The sequence below is a fragment of the Pseudophryne corroboree genome, chromosome 7 (assembly GCF_028390025.1).
Source record: "Pseudophryne corroboree isolate aPseCor3 chromosome 7, aPseCor3.hap2, whole genome shotgun sequence".
NCBI classification, from domain to species: domain Eukaryota; kingdom Metazoa; phylum Chordata; class Amphibia; order Anura; family Myobatrachidae; genus Pseudophryne; species Pseudophryne corroboree.
This window is the reverse complement of record NC_086450.1, coordinates 512,039,166-512,060,814: the sequence shown is the minus strand read 5'-3', so window position 1 is coordinate 512,060,814 and position 21,649 is coordinate 512,039,166. Positions and strand designations below refer to the sequence as shown.

Below are 21,649 nucleotides of genomic sequence, written 5' to 3'. Positions count from 1 at the left end.
TTTATAGAAGGAGGTCAAAGCTAACTTACGCTTCTGCGGGGAATTCAATCCCTTAACATTGAGTGACACTAACTTGACCATAACTGATCAATCGGGAAGCAAACCAACCGCTCAGTCCAACAAATGCATACCTGGCAATATCCGTATCCTGAACACTTAGACAGAGTAGAACAGCAATCAAGGTGAAGACAAGACACAGAAGGGGAACAACCAGGGGGAAAAGGAAAGAGAAGACATAGAGAAAAGAAAAGAAACTGACCCCGTAAAGATACAGAGTCAAAGTAAGGCGCCAAGACATCCATTGCCTCACACTACTAAGTAGAGAGGTTAGTGGCCAATCTCCCCGCAGTCAAGCAGCCGAGAAATGCAAAGCTAAGTAACTATAAATTCACATTATCACACGGCATAGATAACAAATAACGGCAGGGCAACATCGATATGATATTTTGAGCAAAACACTAGGCTTATAAACAAACAAATTATCCTAAGGCTGTAGCAGAGAAAACAGACTGAAACCGATAGTGCATCCTCATCTCCGAAAACAGAACTCTAAACATCACATAGACAGTCATAACTGGAGAAAGAGGAAGACCATTGCGGAGAGACAATGCCTATGAGCAGCAAAGGCAAGATCTGTAGCAATTCTGCAGCAAAACATCACAAAACAGTAGTACCAGCTCGGCAGTGGCCGGTCCTGGCAAATGGACAGAACAAAGGCAAGGCCCTATTTCTCAACCGTCGTCCAGTCCTGCTGAAGTCGGCGGTCCGGAGAGCCAGTCCCGCGATCACCCACCAAATTCCACTTGTGTAAGAGTCTCATACCATCTTCTACTGAGGATACAACAATAGTGGAACCTTCCCTAGAGATCTGCAGACGAGTGGGGAAACCCCATCTATAGACGATGCCAGCTTTCCTAAGACCAACGGTAACAGGTTGAAAGGAACGTCTCTTGGTGAGAGTGTACTGCGACAAGTCTCCAAAAAGTTGAAGCGGGCCTAAGGCCTCAACCGTGTCAGACGAAGGTCTCACCGCCTTGAGTAGTGACTCTTTAATATGGAAGAAGTGAACTCTCATGAGGACATCCCTTGTCGACCCCTCCGGAGCATTGCGAGCCTTCGGGACCCGATGGATTCGGTCCAGGATAAGATCTGAAGAGGTGGCTGAGGGCAGGAGTTTCTTGAAGACTTCCAAAGTATAGTCATGCAAGCTACTATTGGAAACTGATTCCGGGACCCCCCGAGGCTTAAGATTGTTTCTGCGCGAACGGTCTTCCAAATCCTCCACTTTATCTCGCAGAGCGGCCACTTCCCCCTCGAGGGTATCATGAGAGTCAAGAAGGGAGTTATGCGAGGCCACCACCTCACCCATCTTTGTTTCCAGTTGATTGGTTCTTTCACCCAAGTCATCGATAGAGCTTTGGCAGGATTGCAACATTGACCTAAACTCGGACGCCACCTCATCCTTAAATTGTCGCAACAAAAGCTTCATGTTGCCCACTGTTAAGGCCTCATCATCCTCCAGTCGTGGCGAGGGAGGGGAATCTTGAGTTGGAGAAGCAGTCGCCATAGGGGAGGACCGCGCAGGCGAGGGGCTCGAGCCGGTAATAGGAGCCCCAGGCACCTGAGGTTTGTTGCGATAGGGAGAAGGCTTGAAAAAGGCAACCTGAGAGATCGGTTTGGAGGCTTTATGCTTCTTAGGAGGCATGATGCAGCACCTTCCGGAGAAACTATCAACACCTGTAGAGCGGGGGCCTCAATCCGGCATTGAAACGAACATGCCGCGTGTGAAAGAGTGTCGGCCAGAGTGACTGCAGGGAGGCACGTGGGGGGCACATACTAGAGGATGTCACATCCCACTGCTGTAACGGCAGGCTGGATAGCTGGGGAGGATTGGAACACGTACCAGTACACTCGGCCCCGGTACAGGGAGACCAGCCGGCACACTGAGTATAATAACTCAACCCCACAGCAATATACATCTGAAATTATAATAACAGTGAGCAAGGGGATATTAATTATAATATGGACGTGCAGGAGCAGCACTGATACATATATAATTGGCCGCTTTGAATGCCCAGCAGCACATTCCACAACAGGCTGCGTGCAAGAATTGGGGCTGCTGAGTGTCAGCTCCTTCACAGCAGCACGCTACAGGGGAGAGAGGCCGGCGTCTGGGAGCCAAGACTACGGATCTCCCGCAGCCGCACACCCTGCACTGCACAGGGATGAATAGAGGGAGCGAAGGGGGCCCTTGCCGCCCGGTGACAGCGGGAGATGCGCGCCCTTCCCGCCCCGCACATTGAGCCGCCCGCAGCCGCAGGCCGTCTTCTGTACTGTGGTGGTGCGCGAGTGAAGCAGCGAGGGGGGGGGGGACTCACCGGCCGCACGGGGCCGCCGCTGTCTGCGATGCTCTGTCTGGACGTCAGCCGCCGGGGCCCAGGGGGAGCAGGAACTGCCGCTGTCACTTCACACCACCCCCTGGACGGAGGACACGTCTCCCGAGCCCCACCGCCGAGTGGCCCGCACAGCTTCACTTCCAGTCAGGGGGAGAAAATACTGCAGTCCCCGGCTTCAGATGGAGGGGAAGGCCGCAACCTGCAGGTACCCTAAAAAGGGCCCCCCGACTCCGCAACCCAAGCCCCTCAATCCCCAACAGCAGAGGAATGTATCAGAGAATATTAGGGGGATTCAGGGCTCCGTACACCAATTTTAAACTTGGTGAAATATTAGATTAAGCAGGAGCTCACTAAAATCGTCTCCTCACACTTCCCAGGCTAGGCCACGCCCCCGGAATCGGACATTTTTAAAATGTTTCATTTCCTTGATTTCCCGATGGATCGCCGTTCATGAGATGGTTATTCTTCAAAATCTGGGGCTGATTTATCACTGAGATTTATCATACGCAGTAAGATTGGTGCTCCAGCCAATCAGCTCACAACTGTCATTTTTCAAACACATGACAGGAGCTGATTGGCTGGAGCCCCATTTATCATATGCAAAGAGTTTTATAGGTCTATTTATTATCATTATTTTTACTAAAATAATGTGAAAAAAGGTGTTTTTCTGTTTTCACACCCTTTTCACATTATTTCAGTATCACTTAAATGTAATAAAGGGCATCTGTAGCAGATTTCATGAAAAACTGCTCCAAACCCTTCAATTCACTTTTTTCTTTTTGGGTAACCCACATCGCATTCCCCATACTTATGATGGAAAATGCAATATGGCCGAATAATTTACACACACAAAATAAAAAAAAAGTGAAAAAAAATCACGGTGAGCCCTGTGATAATCTCTCCAGCTCAGGCTCCGCCTTCTGCCCCCTGGCAGAGTAATCTATGCGGGGACCCGGCAGTGTGATCAGCTCTGTGTGTCCGATGGATCAGGTTGATCACTGGTAAAAAGATTTTTAAAAAAACAACATACTTACCAGTCCAGGGAGCCGGTGGTTGGTGCTCCGCTGTGGGCTGCCAGGTGGCGGGTCCTCCATATGCTGTGCTGTGACCCCCGGTGCAGTAAAGTGATGCTGCAAAACGGCAGCACACTTTACAGCACCAGGAGTCACAGCAGCGCACAGGATCCGGCGCCTGGCAGCCCAGCAGAAGCAGCGATGACCGGCTCCCTGGACTGGTGAGTATATTTACTGTGGGGGGTCCACGGCGCAGGGGGGTAGTCGCGATGAGGTGGTCAACCCGGCGGCGGCGTTGGCGGCGCAGCAGGACATCGAGGTATTTTTCCCGAAAAATACTCCGATGATGCTGCGGACAGGCATCGCAGGAACAGAGATTGCTCGCAAGTTCTGTACCTGCATGCAATAATTTATACATCCATGCGATGTAATCAATTATCGCAGTGTGGATTCGGTCAATTTTATCACCTCACATGCTCATCCGTGAATGCGGATGGTGATAAATGGGCCACTAAAATAGCTAAAACTCATTGATAAATGAGCCCCTTATTCTGGAGAAGGTTTCATAACTAGGCCCCACACAGCAGACATCTTTTCCCACAAATACAGATGATTCTCTGGTGCATTTGTGGCAAACATAGGTGCAAAATATCATGAAACCGCATCTACGCAGAGGCCAGCATTTCTCTATGGCCCTCATTCCGAGTTGATCGCTAGCTGCCGTTGTTTGCAGCGCAGCGATCAGGCTAAAAATCGGCACTTCTGCGCATGCGTGCGGGCCGCAGTACGCACGCGCGAAGTACTTTCACACAAAACTATGCAGTTTTATACAAGGGCAAGCGACGCTTTTCTGTCACTCTGCTGATTTGTGAGTAATTGACAGGAAAGGGGCGTTTCTGGGTGGTAACTGACCGTTTTCCGTGAGTGTGCTAAAAAACGCAGGCATGCCTGGGGAAATGGGGGAGTGGCTGGCCGAACGCAGGGTGTGTTTGTGACGTCAAAGCAGGAACTAAACTGAATGAAGTGATCGCAAGGTAGGAGTAGGTCTGGAGCTGCTCAGAAACTGCATGAAAAATTTCACGAGCAGTTCTGCTAATCTTTCGTTCGTACTTCTGCTAAGCTAAGATACACTCCCAGAGGGCGGCGGCTTAGCATTTGCACTGCTGCTAAAAGCAGCTAGCGAGCTATTAACTCGGAATGACCCCCTATGTGCATACAGGAAATGTACTTTACTGAGGATTTGATTATAACATGTAATGCACAGAAGTGTCCACTAGATGTCAGCAAAACACAAGATATACCACCTGAAACGTACAGTACTGTCGTCTTGCTACAATTTACCTGCATTCACGTGATTTATTTTTATTATGGAGCATTTATAAAACTACAATAACACAAGATGACATATATATATTATGTATTACTCATTTTGTTGGTGGAATTTGGTACTATATGTTCCCAGTCCTACCCTAAGTACACCACAGCTGCATAAATTGACCATCCTAATCCCAGCTCTTGTCATAGCCTTTATATTCCATGAAATGTAAATGTATAGATCCAGAGCAGGATGGTGAGCCAAGCACGGAACTCAGACATCGCATCTCCGAAACATATTCTGTTCCGACATGGGGGGTCATTCCGAGTTGTTCGCTCGTTATTTTTTTTCTCGCAACGGAGCGATTAGTCGCTAATGCGCATGCACAATGTTCGCACTGCGACTGCGCCAAGTAAATTTGCTATGCAGTTAGGAATTTTACTCACGGCATTACGAGGTTTTTTCTTCGTTCTGGTGATTGTAATGTGATTGACAGGAAGTGGGTGTTTCTGGGCGGAAACTGGCCGTTTTATGGGTGTGTGTGAAAAAACGCTACCGTTTCTGGGAAAAACGCAGGAGTGGCTGGAGAAACGGAGGAGTGTCTGGGCGAACGCTGGGTGTGTTTGTGACGTCAAACCAGGAACGACAAGCACTGAACTGATCGCACTGGCAGAGTAAGTCTGGAGCTACTCAGAAACTGCTAAGAAGTGTCTATTCGCAATTCTGCTAATCTTTCGTTCGCAATTTTGATAAGCTAAGATTCACTCCCAGTAGGCGGCGGCTTAGCGTGTGCAATGCTGCTAAAAGCAGCTAGCGAGCGAACAACTCGGAATGAGGGCCATGAAACCTTAATTCCACCCTACACTGTTACCCTCAATTATCTCCATCACTTCCATAATGTCTGCGTACTGGAATTCAGTTACAAAAAGAGACATCTATTGTATATAGGGTGGTTAATTAGGCAGTATAGAAAGTGCGTAGGGACCCAGAGGGCAGAAGTTGTAATTATTGCTATTATCATGGTATATACTGACTACAGTAGCTCAATGAACACGTATTTTATGTTCTCTCCAATCACTGGGGTGATTTAGACCTGAATGCTGCTGTGCGTTTTCTGGGCGGCAACTGTCAGGGGGCCACAAATAGAAAAATCTATAACCGCTGCCTGCGTCCTACTGATCACTGCAGCAGACACAGGCAGAGGTTATAGATGGACCTTTTCGATTTTGTCCCAAGAGCCGATGACGCTTGCCGGTGGCTGGAGCAATAATGTTTTTAGTTTTTATTGCGACACAACACATGTGACATAATGTCCCGCCGCGCCGCCGAAAGACAGATCCAAGACACGAAGCAGAGCAGAAAAAAAGAAGGAAAGTGTATGTGGGCTGAAGGTGTGGGGATGCAGGCAGGGCCGAAACAAGGATTTTTTGGCAGCCGGATCAAGGTAATAATTTGGTGTGCGCCCCTCTACTGCTCCCGCAAAAATTACATTACGCCAGACAGTAGTGTAACCCTATTTACATTAAACCACTGTAGAACCCCTTATTAACATTACGCCACACAAAATGCCCCTTATTCACACTGCACCACACAGTAGTACTCCTTATACACATTATGCCATATAATAGTGCCCCTTATTCACACTGCACCACACAGTAGTACTCCTTATACACATTATGCCACATAATAGTGCCCCTTACTCACACTGCACCACACAGTAGTACTCCTTATACACATTATGCCATATAATAGTGCCCCTTATCCACACTGCACCACACAGTAGTACTCCTTATACACATTATGCCATATAATAGTGCCCCTTATTCACACTGCACCACACAGTAGTACTCCTTATACACATTATGCCACACAAAAGTGCCCCTTATTCACACTGCACCACACAGTAGTACTCCTTATACACATTATGCCATATAATAGTAGCCCTTATTCACACTGCACCACACAGTAGTACTCCTTATACACACACTTATGCCATATAATAGTACCGCTTATTCACACTGCACCACACAGTAGTACTCCTTATACACATTATGCCATATAATAGTGCCCCTTATTCACACTGTACCACACAGTAGTACTCCTTATACACATTATGCCACACAAAAGTGCCCCTTATTCACACTGCACCACACAGTAGTACTCCTTATACACATTATGCCACATAATAGTGCCCCTTACTCACACTGCACCACACAGTAGTACTCCTTATACACATTATGCCACATAATAGTGCCCCTTATTCACACTGCACCACACAGTAGTACTCCTTATACACATTATGCCATATAATAGTGCCCCTTATTCACACTGCACAACACAGTAGTACTCCTTATACACATTATGCCATATAATAGTGCCCCTTATTCACACTGCACCACACAGTAGTACTCCTTATACACATTATGCCATATAATAGTACCCCTTATTCACACTGCACCACACAGTAGTACTCCTTATACACACACTTATGCCATATAATAGTACCGCTTATTCACACTGCACCACACAGTAGTTCTCCTTATACACATTATGCCATATAATAGTGCCCCTTATTCACACTGTACCACACAGTAGTACTCCTTATACACATTATGCCACACAAAAGTGCCCCTTATTCACACTGCACCACACAGTAGTACTCCTTATACACATTATGCCACATAATAGTGCCCCTTACTCACACTGCACCACACAGTAGTACTCCTTATACACATTATGCCACATAATAGTGCCCCTTATTCACACTGCACCACACAGTAGTACTCCTTATACACATTATGCCATATAATAGTGCCCCTTATTCACACTGCACAACACAGTAGTACTCCTTATACACATTATGCCATATAATAGTGCCCCTTATTCACACTGCACCACACAGTAGTACTCCTTATACCATATAATAGTGTCCCTTATTCACACTGCACCACACAGTAGTACTCCTTATACCATATAATAGTGCCCCTTATTCGCACTGCACCACACAGTAGTACTCATTATACCATATAATAGTGCCCCTTATTCACACTGCACCACACAGTAGTACTCCTTATACCATATAATAGTGCCCCTTATTCACACTGCACAACACAGTAGTACTCCTTATACACACACTTATGCCATATAATAGTGCCCCTTATTCACACTGCACCACACAGTAGTACTCCTTATACCATATAATAGTGCCCCTTATTCACACTGCACCACACAGTAGTACTCCTTATACACACACTTATGCCATATAATAGTGCCCCTTATTCACACTGCACCACACAATAGTACTCCTTATACACACACTTATGCCATATAATAGTGCCCCTTATTCACACTGCACCACACAGTAGTACTCCTTATACACACACTTATGCCATATAATAGTGCCCCTTATTCACACTGCACCACACAGTAGTACTCCTTATATACATTATGCCACATAATAGTGCCCCTTATTCACACTGCACCACACAGTAGTACTCCTTATACCATATAATAGTGCCCCTTATTCACACTGCACCACACAGTAGTACTCCTTATACCATATAATAGTGCCCATTATTCACACTGCACCACACAGTAGTACTCCTTATACCATATAATAGTGCCCCTTATTCACACTGCACCACACAGTAGTACTCCTTATACCATATAATAGTGCCCCTTATTCACACTGCACAACACAGTAGTACTCATTATACACACACTTATGCCATATAATAGTGCCCCTTATTCACACTGCACCACACAGTAGTACTCATTATACCATATAATAGTGCCCCTTATTCACACTGCACCACACAGTAGTACTCCTTATACACACACTTATGCCATATAATAGTGCCCCTTATTCACACTGCACCACACAGTAGTACTCCTTATACACATTATGCCACATAATAGTGCCCCTTATTCACACTGCACCACACAGTAGTACTCCTTATATACATTATGCCATATAATAGAGCCCCTTATTCACACTGCACAACACAGTAGTACTCCTTATATACATTATGCCATATAATAGTGCCCCTTATCCACACTGCACCACACAGTAGTACTCCTTATACACATTATGCCACATAATAGTGCTACTTATTCACAATATGCCACACAGTAGTACTCCTTATACACATTATGCCACATAATAGTGCCCCTTATCCACACTGCACCACACAGTAGTACTCCTTATATACATTATGCCACATAATAGTGCCCCTTACTCACACTGCACCACACAGTAGTACTCCTTATATACATTATGCCACATATTAGTGCCCCTTACTCACACTGCACCACACAGTAGTACTCCTTATATACATTATGCCACATAATAGTGCCCCTTACTCACACTGCACCACACAGTAGTACTCCTTATACACATTATGCCACATAATAGTGCCCCTTATCCACACTGCACCACACAGTAGTACTCCTTATATACATTATGCCACATAATAGTGCCCCTTACTCACACTGCACCACACAGTAGTACTCCTTATACACATTATGCCATATAATAGTGCCCCTTATTCACACTGCACCACACAGTAGTACTCCTTATACACATTATGCCATATAATAGTGCCCCTTTTCACACTGCACCACACAGTAGTACTCCTTATACACATTATGCCACATAATAGTGCCCCTTATTCACACTGCACCACACAGTAGTACTCCTTATATACATTATGCCATATAATAGTGCCCCTTATTCACACTGCACCACACAGTAGTACTCCTTATACACATTATGCCACATAATAGTGCTACTTATTCACAATATGCCACACAGTAGTACTCCTTATACACATTATGCCACATAATAGTGCCCCTTATCCACACTGCACCACACAGTAGTACTCCTTATATACATTATGCCACATAATAGTGCCCCTTACTCACACTGCACCACACAGTAGTACTCCTTATATACATTATGCCACATAATAGTGCCCCTTACTCACACTGCACCACACAGTAGTACTCCTTATATACATTATGCCACATAATAGTGCCCCTTACTCACACTGCACCACACAGTAGTACTCCTTATACACATTATGCCACATAATAGTGCCCCTTATCCACACTGCACCACACAGTAGTACTCCTTATATACATTATGCCACATAATAGTGCCCCTTACTCACACTGCACCACACAGTAGTACTCCTTATACACATTATGCCATATAATAGTGCCCCTTATTCACACTGCACCACACAGTAGTACTCCTTATACACATTATGCCATATAATAGTGCCCCTTTTCACACTGCACCACACAGTAGTACTCCTTATACACATTATGCCACATAATAGTGCCCCTTATCCACACTGCACCACACAGTAGTACTCCTTATATACATTATGCCCCATAATAGTGCTCCTTACTCACACTGCACCACACAGTAGTACTCCTTATACACATTATGCCACATAATAGTGCTACTTATTCACAATATGCCACACAGAAGTACTCCTTATACACATTATGCCACACAATAGTGCCCCTTATTCACAATATGTCACACAGTAGTAATGCCCTTTATAATACATTATGCCACACAGTATTATCTCTTATATATGTGATGCCACACAGCACCTTATGCACATAATGCCACATAATAGTAGTGCCCTTTGGCTCAAGCGTGGTGAGTGAAGCGAGGATGTTCTGAAACAGATTAGTTAACACACTATCAATAAACAGTACATCACATGTATACACAGCCCCTGAACATACCCCGCAATAAACATATATACATGCTCCTGCATATACACATATCCCACAATATACTGTGATAATATGCACCCCTCCAAGTACCCACCCTGAAACCAAATGTTACATCACACTGCTCCAGCACACACGAACTGGGTTACACTGAACAGCTCCAGCACACACACTGGGTTACACTGCACTGCTCCAGCACACAAAGACACCAGATTACACTGAATAGCTCCAACACACACACACTGGGTTACCCTGCACTGCTCCAGCACACACACAGGGTTACACTGCACTGCTCCAGCACACACACACACACTGGGATATACTGCAATGCTCCAGCACACACACAGGGTTACACTGCACTGCTCCAGCACACAAAGACACCAGATTACACTGAATAGCTCCAACACACACACACTGGGTTACCCTGCACTGCTCCAGCACACACACACACACTGGGATATACTGCAATGCTCCAGCACACACACAGGGTTACACTGCACTGCTCCAGCACACACACACACACACACACACACACTGGGTTACACTGCACTTCATCTTTACACACACACACAGGGTTACACTGCACTGCTCCAGCACACACACTGGGATACACTGCAATGCTCCAGCACACACACAGGGTTACACTGAACTGCTCCAGCACACATACACACACACACTGGGTTACACTGCACTTCATCAGAACACACACACACACACACACTGGGATACACTGCAATGCTCCAGCACACACACAGGATTGTACTGCACTGCTCCAGAACACACACACACATAGGGAAACAGTGCACTGCTCCAGCACATGCATACAGAATCACACTGCACTGCTCCAGCATGCACAAGCACACACACACACAGTAGTGAGTTAGCTGTGCCGGGAGCATCAGGTGCTGGGGTGCAGTGTGTGGAGAGAGAGGCTGGACAGCAGCGCATGTGAGCGTGTCAGATGCTGCTCCCTCCTCCCTGTCCCACCTGCAGAAGCGGCGCATAGTGTGCATAATGAGAGTGCCGGCATCGCGGAGCAGGGCCAGCACCGTTCAGCAATGCATGCTGCTGCTGGCACTCACTGCTTTGCGCCAGCCCTGTCAGCGCCCCTTCTGATCCGGTGCCCAGGTCATGTGCCCCCTTAGCACCTCCCTAGTTCTGGCCCTGGAAGTGGAGATGGCTGAACCTGGAGAGACACTGTGGGGCTGGAGAGACAGAAGGGGGTTTGTCTGGGGCTGGAGAGACACTGTGGGGCTGGAGAGATAGAAGGGTTTAGCTGGGGCTTGAGAGACAGAAGGGGGTTGGCTAGAGAGACACTGCGAGACTGGAGAGTCAGAAGGTGGTTGGCTGGGGCTGGAAAGACACTGGGGGGCTGGCGAAACAGAAGGGGATTGGCTGGGGCTGAAGGGACAGAAGGGGGTTGGCTGGGGCTGGAAAGACACTGGGGGGCTGAAGGGACAGAAGGGGGTTGGCTGGGGCTGAAGGGACAGAAGGGGGTTGGCTGGGGCTGGAGAGACACTGTGGGGCTGGAGAGATAGAAGGGTTTGGCTGGGGCTTGAGAGACAGAAGGGGGTTGGCTAGAGAGACACTGCGAGACTGGAGAGACAGAAGGTGGTTGGCTGGGGCTGAAGGGACAGAAGGGGGTTGGCTGGGGCTGGAAAGACACTGGGGGGCTGAAGGGACAGAGGGGGTTGGCTGGGGCTGGAGAGACACTAGGGGGCTGGTGAAACAGAAGGGGGTTGGCTGGGGCTGAAGGGACAGAAGGGGGTTGGCTGGGGCTGAAGGGACAGAAGGGGGTTGGCTGGAGCTGGAGAGACACTGTGGGGCTGGAGAGGTAGAAGGGTTTGGCTGGGGCTTGAGAGACAGAAGGGGGTTGGCTAGAGAGACACTGCGAGACTGGAGAGACAGAAGGTGGTTGGCTGGGGCTGAAAAGACACTGGGGGGCTGGCGAAATAGAAGGGGGTTGGCTGGGGCTGAAGGGACAGAAGGGGGTTGGTTGGGGCTGGAAAGACACTGGGGGGCTGAAGGGACAGAAGGGGGTTGGCTGGGGCTGGAGAGACACTGGGGGGCTGGCAAAACAGAAGGGGGTTGGCTGGGGCTGAAGGGACAGAAGGGGGTTGCCTGGGGCTGGAGAGACACTGGGGGGCTGGCAAAACAGAAGGGGGTTGGCTGGGGCTGAAGGGACAGAAGGGGGTTGCCTGGGGCTGGAGAGACACTGGGGAGCTGGATGGGGCTGGAGAGACACTGGGGGGCTGAAGGGACAGAAGGGGGTTGGCTGGGGCTGGAGAGACACTGGGGGGCTGGCGAAACAGAAGGGGGTTGGCTGGGGCTGAAGGGACAGAAGGGGGTTGGCTGGGGCTGGAGAGACACTGGAGGGCTGGCGAAACAGAAGGGGGTTGGCTGGGGCTGAAGGGACAGAAGGGGGTTGGCTGGGGCTGAAGGGACAGAAGGGGGTTGGCTGGGGCTGGAGAGACACTGGGGGGCTGGTAAGACACTGGGGGGTTGGAGAGACACAGGGGTGATGGAGATATACTGTGGGCTGGAGGTGCAGAATCATGGGGGAATGAAGCTGGAGAGACACAAGGAGGAGAAGGCTGAAAGGAAGTGGCTGGGCATTATTCACAACTGGCAGTATTACTGGCACATTACTGTGCCCCCTCAGCTGTGCTACTGCACATGCCCCGGATGGCGGGGTGCCACTGTCTATTTCGCTTCCGGGTACCTCGTATGAACTTTGGCCCCTGGTCTTATTTGCTTCGTTAATACAATAAAATGACAATGCACCCCGGACACTGGCAGTGCACTCAGCAGCTGCTGTGTACCTCAGACTCTAACCTGGGTAAAAAGACACAAGATGGAGGTCTGATAGGAGTGTGCCGCGCCACGCATCCCAACACTCATCATTGTGCTTAGTCTGCGACTAAATGCTATTTCCATTGCAACAGAAATACTAATCTAGTCTACCAGTCTATAAGCGACTTGCGAATAAGATAATTTTACCAAAAAGTTTTAAACTTTTAAAGATTATTTTATGAATGTATTAAGTTTTTCTATGTGAGACTACGGGTGTGGTACCGACTCCCACAGAAATATGGCCACAGGGAGCAAGCAACTTACAGATAATGCTGCTCTGACGTACGAGCAGTAATAAGCCAGCGCCATTGATCTTACATAACAACATGTAATATTTCTTGGCAGAGTTCTCCCTTACACAGAGGAGGACAGGAATGAGTTTACTCATCGGGCCCTGCATTCCGGAAGGTTAGAAGCAGCATGGGATCTGGCAGAGGAGTCCTGCGCCTGTCTGTGTACGGCCAGATGTGAAACATATGGGACTCCTGCTGGAACCAGAGCATTAGCTGATCTGCCATGGAACAGAGGAGGCTGCTCGGGGTTGGAGCTGTAATTCTGCTGCTCGGGGCAGTGAGCTGCCTCATCTCAGGTAGGTACCATACTTTCCTACCTGACCCTCTCCATGAGGGAGAAAATGCTCTGCTCCTGGACTTTCCTGGTAATGTATGATTGCCATCACCTGTGGTGAGATAGTTAACTGATAAGAAAGGTGTTTCACCACAGGTGATGGCAATCATACATTACCAGGAAAGTCCAGGAACAGAGCATTTTCTCCCTCATGGAGAGGGTCAGGTAGGCAAGTATGGTAGGTACCCGCTGATTATATTTAGGTGTCAGTGTTCCTTTAGTATCATGGTGTGTTCAATATGAACCTACTAGAGTGGCCATTGCGCTCAGTTATGCAGGTGAAAGTGTGCAATGGGTGGTAATTCAGAGTTGATCACAGCAGCAAATTTGTTAGCAGATGGGCTAAACCAGAGGTTCTCAAACTCGGTCCTCGGGGGCACACACAGTGCATGTTTTGCAGGTCTCCTCACAGAATCGCAAGTGAAATAATTAGCTCCACCAATGGACCTTTTAAAATGTGTCAGTGAGTAATTAATACACCTGTGCACCTGCTGGGTTACCTGCAAAACATGCACTGTGTGTGCCACCGAGGACCGAGTTTGAGAACCTCTGGGCTAAACCATGTGCACTGCAGATATAACATTTCCAGAGAGAGTTAGATTTGGGTGGGTTATATTGTTTCTGTGCAGGGTAAATACTGGCTGCTTTATTTTTACACAGCAAATTAGATTTCAGTTTTAACACACCCCACCCAAATCTAACTCTCTCTGTACTTGTTACATCTGCCCCCCCTGCACTGCACATGGGGGGTCATTCCGAGTTGATCGCACGCTGCAATTTTTTTCAGCCCGTGCGATTAGATAGACACCGCCTATGGGGGAGTGTATTGTATCTTAGCAAGTGTGCGTTCGCATGTGCAGGGGAGCGGGGCAAAAAAGTTTTGTGTAGTTTCTGAGTAGGTCTGGACTTACTCAGCCACTGCGATCACTTCAGCCTGTCAGGTCCCGGAATTTACATCAGACACCCGCCCTGCAAACGCTTGGACACGCCTGCGTTTCCCTCACCACTCCCAGAAAACGGTCAGTTGACACCCAGATCCGCCTCCCTGCTGTCAATCTTCTTGCGGGCTCCGCTGCAATGGCTTCCCTCGTTGTTCTTGTTGCCTGCCTGGCGACGTCCGTTGCCGGGCAACGACGAGCCTATGCATTGCCACCCGCGCGCATGCGCAGCTGTGACCCATTCGCACGGCTGCGAAAAATTGCAGCGTGCGAACGGGTCGGAATGACCCCTATGGTTTTGCCCAACTGCTAACAAATTTGCTGCTGCGATCAACTCTGAATTAGGCCCAATGTTGGGCGCCCCTGGAGTATACACAAGAGTACTGCATTATTCATATGGTGTAATCCAGTGGTTCTCAACCTCGGTCCTCAAGTACCCCCCCAACAGTTCATGTTTTCCAAGTCACCTAGCAGTTGGACAGGTGCACTCATTACTCACTGACACATTTTCAAAGAGCCACAGGTGGAGCAAATTATTTCACTTGCAATCCTGTGAGGAGACCTGGAAAACATATACTGTTGGGGGTACTTGAGGACCAAGGTTGAGATCCACTGGTGTAATCCACAATTAGGACATTTCCATAGACACCCCTTGTCCACCAGCACCATGCCTGGTCCACTGGAACCATGTCTGGATGTTGTTTGATGATCTTTGCTTGCTAGATACAGTAGGTGTACCATCTGGCAGGTATTATTATAGATATCAATTGAAGGTACTACCACAAGACTCTTAGGGCTGTTTCACCCACACAGGCAGGGCCGGCAACAGAAATCTTGGGGCCCGGTACACTGATATTCCTGTGGGCCCCCCCGATATACAAATATAGGGGTGTGACCACAGAGCTCCTTTTACACATTACGTCAGGCAGAGTCTCCCTTTTTACACATTACAGCAGCAGAGTCCCATTTTTTACACATTATGGCAGCAGAGTCCCCTTTTTTACACATTAGGTAGGCAGAGTCCCCTTTTTTTACACATTATGGCAGGCAGTCCCCATTTTTCACATTATGGGAGGGGGAGAGAGTTATACTCACCTGTAACGAGCCAGCATGCCCCACCATAATGGCCATCCCTACCTTTTCTCGCCCTGCAATCTTCGCTCTTACCTACAGTAATACCAGGTTTACAGGGCAGATGTAATGCATGCACATGCATCCATGATATGTGCCTGCACGCAGCCCATCCCAAACCCAAAGCCCCAAACTTCTGCTGGAGAGCCGAGTGCACCTGCAATGCAGACACTTGACTTACCAGACACAGCCGCCAGCGCCGCGAATCAACGAGGCTCAGCCTCCGAGTGACCAGCTTGATGCACCCCGCCGCAACAAGCTGCCAGCAGTCCCGCAATCCTGCTCCTGCCTGCCTGCTCACGCTCCTCACAGCAGAGACAGGGCGGGGATGACTGGGAGAGGAGGGGAGGTCCGGAGGTAGCGTTGTGTGACAGCTGACCTGGGGCTGGGCTTGGGGATGCTAAGTGGTGACCACAGATCATGGGGGTGGAGGAGCTGAAAAAAAAGGTCAGTTATTGATTACTTTTAACTGCACAGCGGGCGGCCCGCAGCTGGCGCGATGCCGCAATATATAAAATTATTTAGATCTGTTACATGCTGCCGCCGCTGGACCTTGGGGCCCCTCACAACATCGGGGCCCGGGACGGCTGTCCCCTTTGACCCCCCCTGTCGCCAGGCCTGCACACAGGTTTTGTCTGGGCAGCAAAAAGATGAACAAAAGTCGTCCGTTTTTTAAATGGCAGGCAAAGCCTTTCGCACACAACGGCTTTCAGCAGTGCTTACTGCTGTGCGCATGTGCAGCAGAGGAAAAACGCCGTTGTGTGTGAAAGCTTCCATTCACACACAGTCTACACTGCCTACAAGGACGGTACAGCCTTGGTACGGCAGCCGGTCTATTCAGTGGATAGATACGGCTGCAACCCGGCAGCCGGGCCAGAGCTGTGTTGTGTGAAAGCCCCCAATAGCAACAATACTTAATTAAAAAACACACACAGGGGGAAAAAAACGGATGTGGCCGGAGAGACTAACCAGCCACACGTGTAATGGCGGCTGCGGCACTGAAGGGGTTAACCCCTAGTGCCCGGTGCCATTAGGAGGACAATGGGCGCTTGGCGCCACTTTTAAACTGTGCACTGGTGCTAGGCGCCATCTTTTAATGTATTGTGGGTGCTAGGCACCGGGTATTTAAAAATATATTTAATACTGTGTTTTCACCATGTTATATGTAATGCTCTAGGCACAGTTGTAGGATTGCACATTTACAATGCATGCAAATGCCAGCACTTAGAAGGAATGTGTAAGCTGTGTTTGTTTTAAAATGCATTTACGTTTGAGGACAAATGGCCTTGGAAGCTTCTCACCTAGGAATTGAGATGCTGATGACCCTGGCACCTGGAAAGGGGTCTGTGGACAAGCCATTCTTTGAGATTGAGATGAGTCTCTGTGTAACTTGATAGACACATGCAGGTGAAAGGATTTGTTTGCTGTCTTCTTTGAATATTGTGTGAACTGGGTTTGCATGGAGATGTGAATGAGACAGAAACATTTCTATTTTGAAGCTATCTGATAAATTTATCAATAGTGACTGTTAATCTGATACCAAACGTTGTCTATGTCACAGGAAGGAGGATATGGTTTTATTGCACTGTCAAAGTCGAAAAATATCATGAATCACATGCCTTGTACTAACCCCATGCACATGCCCGCTGCGCGTGCACACGCCCTGCCATGCATGCGCATATTCGCACATTGCGTAAAAGAGCTTCTACGGCCGTGCGCTTTGGCGTGTGGTATGCGCATTTACGGTAGGGTTTGTGAGCGTGTAGCGGGCGACTCGATCATAGCATATTTAACCCATATAGTGTGTTTTATAGATAATGGCCCTCATTCCGAGTTGATCGGTCGCAAGGCGAATTTAGCAGAGTTACACACGCTAAGCCGCCGCCTACTGGGAGTGAATCTTAGCTTCTTAAAATTGCGACCGATGTATTCGCAATATTGCGATTACTAACTACTTAGCAGTTTCAGAGTAGCTCCAGACTTACTCTGCCTGTGCGATCAGTTCAGTGCTTGTCGTTCCTGGTTGACGTCACAAACACACCCAGCGTTCGCCCAGGCACTCCCACCGTTTCTCCGGCCACTCCTGCGTTTTTTCCGGAAACGGTAGCGTTTTCAGCCACACGCCCCTGAAACGCCGTGTTTCCGCCCAGTAACACCCATTTCCTGTCAATCACATTACGATCGCCGGAGCGAAGAAAAAGCCGTGAGTAAAAATACTTTCTTCATAGTAAAGTTACTTGGCGCAGTCGCAGTGCGAACATTGCGCATGCGTACTAAGCGGATTTTCACTGCGATGCGATGAAAAATACCGAGCGAACAACTCGGAATGAGGGCCCATATTCCCCTTAACAATGTCAGCAAAGTATGTTTAGTTTAAACGGTTCTTGAACAGAGAGATTCCTCTTTGCATGATAGGAAGGGTCAGATAAAGGTTGAACGGTGGTGTCTAGTATCCAGCTGTAGAGTATTTTAAGGGTAACATTTCGGTGTTAGTTAGGAAAAGATCGCTCACTCCTGCGTATAGTTATGTACAAAAGTACTTTATGGACATTAATTGTATTTTGCTGTTTATTACACATGCGGGGGGAATCCAGAGGATACCACCCACTACAGCAGTTGGGGAGAGACACAGCTCACCTGTTCAAAACTACCTATGATCTTTGTTATAATGCAGAGACACATTCCTGTGTCCAATGAACAATGAGATTGTAGGAACCATTGTATTGTGAATGTATGCTGTGTATATAAAGACCAGCATTAGCCATTTGGTGGTTGGGGATACAGTAGTGCTGATTAGATAAGCGTCTGCTCCGCTTGGTTTGTAGGGATGCTGGTGGGATCCGGAACCGAAAGGTAAGAACGTTAAGCTATTGTCTTTTAAATCTGTTTTAATTTCTGTTTGGTGCCAACTGCGCACGCAACACATGTAACACACGCACACACCTGTACTCTGCATATCTGACCATATTGTTGCAAAACAAGGTTCAAATGAGTCATATTGTGTTTGATTCAGATTGGATTGCTTATCTGTTTAAGTAGGTTTAAAAGTATATTTAAAAGTTGCTGCAAAAGCCTTGATATAGTGTTGTTGTTTTTTTTAACTCAGGCCTAAAATAACTTCAGGGGCTTGCATGGTGATTTTTTTTGTGACAAAGGAAGCCGCATGGTCTGTCCTCCATTTTGTGTAACCCTCATGGATGTGGAAGGGGGAGGAGCAGCGGCCATTTTTGGAAGGTCAATTTTTTTTCTAAATAGCTGATTTTCAGTCTGCTCAGGAATAATCAGCCGTCCTTGGTCAAAAAGAAATCACCATTTATGAACTACCAATGCATTTATTTAACCCATGCCATAGTCAATTACAAATAGATTCAGATGGGGTTTAATAAAAGTTAATAGTAAGATTAATATTTGATGTAAGAACGACACACAGATATAAAACAAAGTTGTTGTTGTTTTTTTCTTCTTTACTCCTAGGATTCTGTAAAACTCTGCTTGTTGTAAGATAAGCCATTGAAATGCAAATTAACCTGTGCAACAGTTTTTTTTCCTGGCAGTGAAAGGCCACCTTCACAGACAGTCAAAGGCACATTCATATGCAACTTAGAGGAGTGAATGGGTCTCGGGAGACCAGTGAATAGTACATAGATATAATATTATAATTATGTGTGTGTGTTTATATCAATGTATGTTCTGCAAGATAGCTATCCAATATGAATCATACTATTGGAAGCATTGATTACTAGATTAATTTAGAATTGTATTTTGTGTATTCTGCATATCTATTCGCTTGTTGCCATTAGCATTGATTATTAGATACATTTTGACCCGTGCTGAAAAATTTGTTGCTATTTAGTTAAAAATAAGAGTAATATTTAAGGGAGTACATGTAAAGCACATACACAGCCTGACCCAGTTTTAAAGGTTTATACAGAAAAAAAACGTGTGGTGCTTGGTAAGCGATTATAGTTTAATATCGTTTACATTTTATAGAAGCGTGTTATTTGTATTGCTGCGGACGTATCCGGCCTGTGTACACGTGTCTCGGGCAACGTGCGAGACAGCGTACGCAATGCAAAGGCCTACACACGCCCACTAAATACAAATCACACGATAGCATTGTTTTAGTTTAGGCGATACGGTAGCCACGCGATAATAGCACAAATTTGTTCAGTTTCCAATATTTAGTTTAAATACCTTACTTTACTGTAGTACCTCTGGGGAGAGCTATCAGTTTACGGGAAATGATTTTTCTGATCAGAAAACTATAGAATGATAGTGTGGGCTGAAAAAGGTATGAGTGTATTGAATCCCGCTTGGTGGTCTTGGTGATCTTGGTGAAGCTTGGTGATCTTGATGAAGCTTGGTGAATCTTGGTGAAGCTTGGTGAAGCACGGTCTAGGTGAAAACGTGCGAGCACGGTCTAGGTGAAAACGTGCGAGCACGGTTTTGGTGAACACGTGCGACGGAGTGTGATAAGAGTTTTCGTGGTATTACGCTCCTGCTGTTGTGGAGCACAGTAGGAAAACTCCAATGATCCTACCATTTATGGACAACAAGTGTCTGTAAGTGGTACGATTGGACCGCATGGTTGTAGGTGTAAACCCATGACGCAACGTGATATGAGGTCGCATATTCATGCGTAAATTGCCCTCATACGTGTTGTAGGGAGCACATGCAAGCGTGATTTGTGTAAAATAAAGGAAGGGAATTTTAGCTGGACTCTCAGGAAAATCTCTAGAGGTAGGGCCTGCAATGACTATGTGTGTCTGCTAAAAGAGGCGGATCCGTGATACTCGGAGCAGAAGAAGCTGGTGGAAGAGCTTGAAGAACTTCCACCGTAGACTTCTGTGTTTGGTGCATTTTAGGAAGACTTTAGGAAGTCTGTGTTAAAAAGGTCCACAATGGAAGCCAAATACACAACACAGGGACGTTTAGCAGTCAGGGTTCAGACTGAAGAGATGTGCAGACCCCGGGGGTCTGCTCGGTTAGTAATGTGGGGGAAGTATGGTCCCCACACTGAGACCTTTTGTGATGAATGGACACGAATGACTGTGGGGGATAAAACACCATTTCCTGGGATAGGTAGTTTTGACTCAGAGGTATTGCATAATCTAAGGCTTAGGATCTGTCTCATAAAATCCCAAAAACAGAGGATCAGACACACAAACTGTTTACATTTATGGCAGCAAGAGAGTGATATACAGAGGGAATTAGCTTACATAGCTGGTTCCAACACTGGCAGGAAACTGATGGCAACTGGAGAAACAATGGCTACAGAGAATGGCATACTGGGATATGATGATAATAGTGCACTTAATAAATGTATTAATGATAATAAGAGTAAGCGTAATAAATGTGTTAATAACGATAGGAGTAAAACTGATAAATGTACAAATTCTAACCCGTGCAAGTTGCACGCCATGTTAAACTTCCCTCAGGATTACAAGCAAGAAAGTGAGCCCAGCACGATGTCAGCATTTTCTCCAGCAGCCATCATACGAGATACCCAGGTGGGCACGGCCCAATTGGTAAAGGCAGTAGTAAAACCCCCTAACGGAGGGTCAGGTGAGGTCGTGTCCACAGGTAAGTACGGTATTGTATATTATGCACAGACAATTGCACCTC

General features: G+C 47.2%; 1 pseudogene; it reads left to right on the top strand.

The window, feature by feature from the left end:
- Window positions 1-1,703: 1,703 nt before the first annotated feature.
- LOC134944455 (scavenger receptor cysteine-rich type 1 protein M130-like) overlaps window positions 1,704-21,649 on the top strand; it is a 102,907-nt pseudogene continuing 82,961 nt past the window's right edge.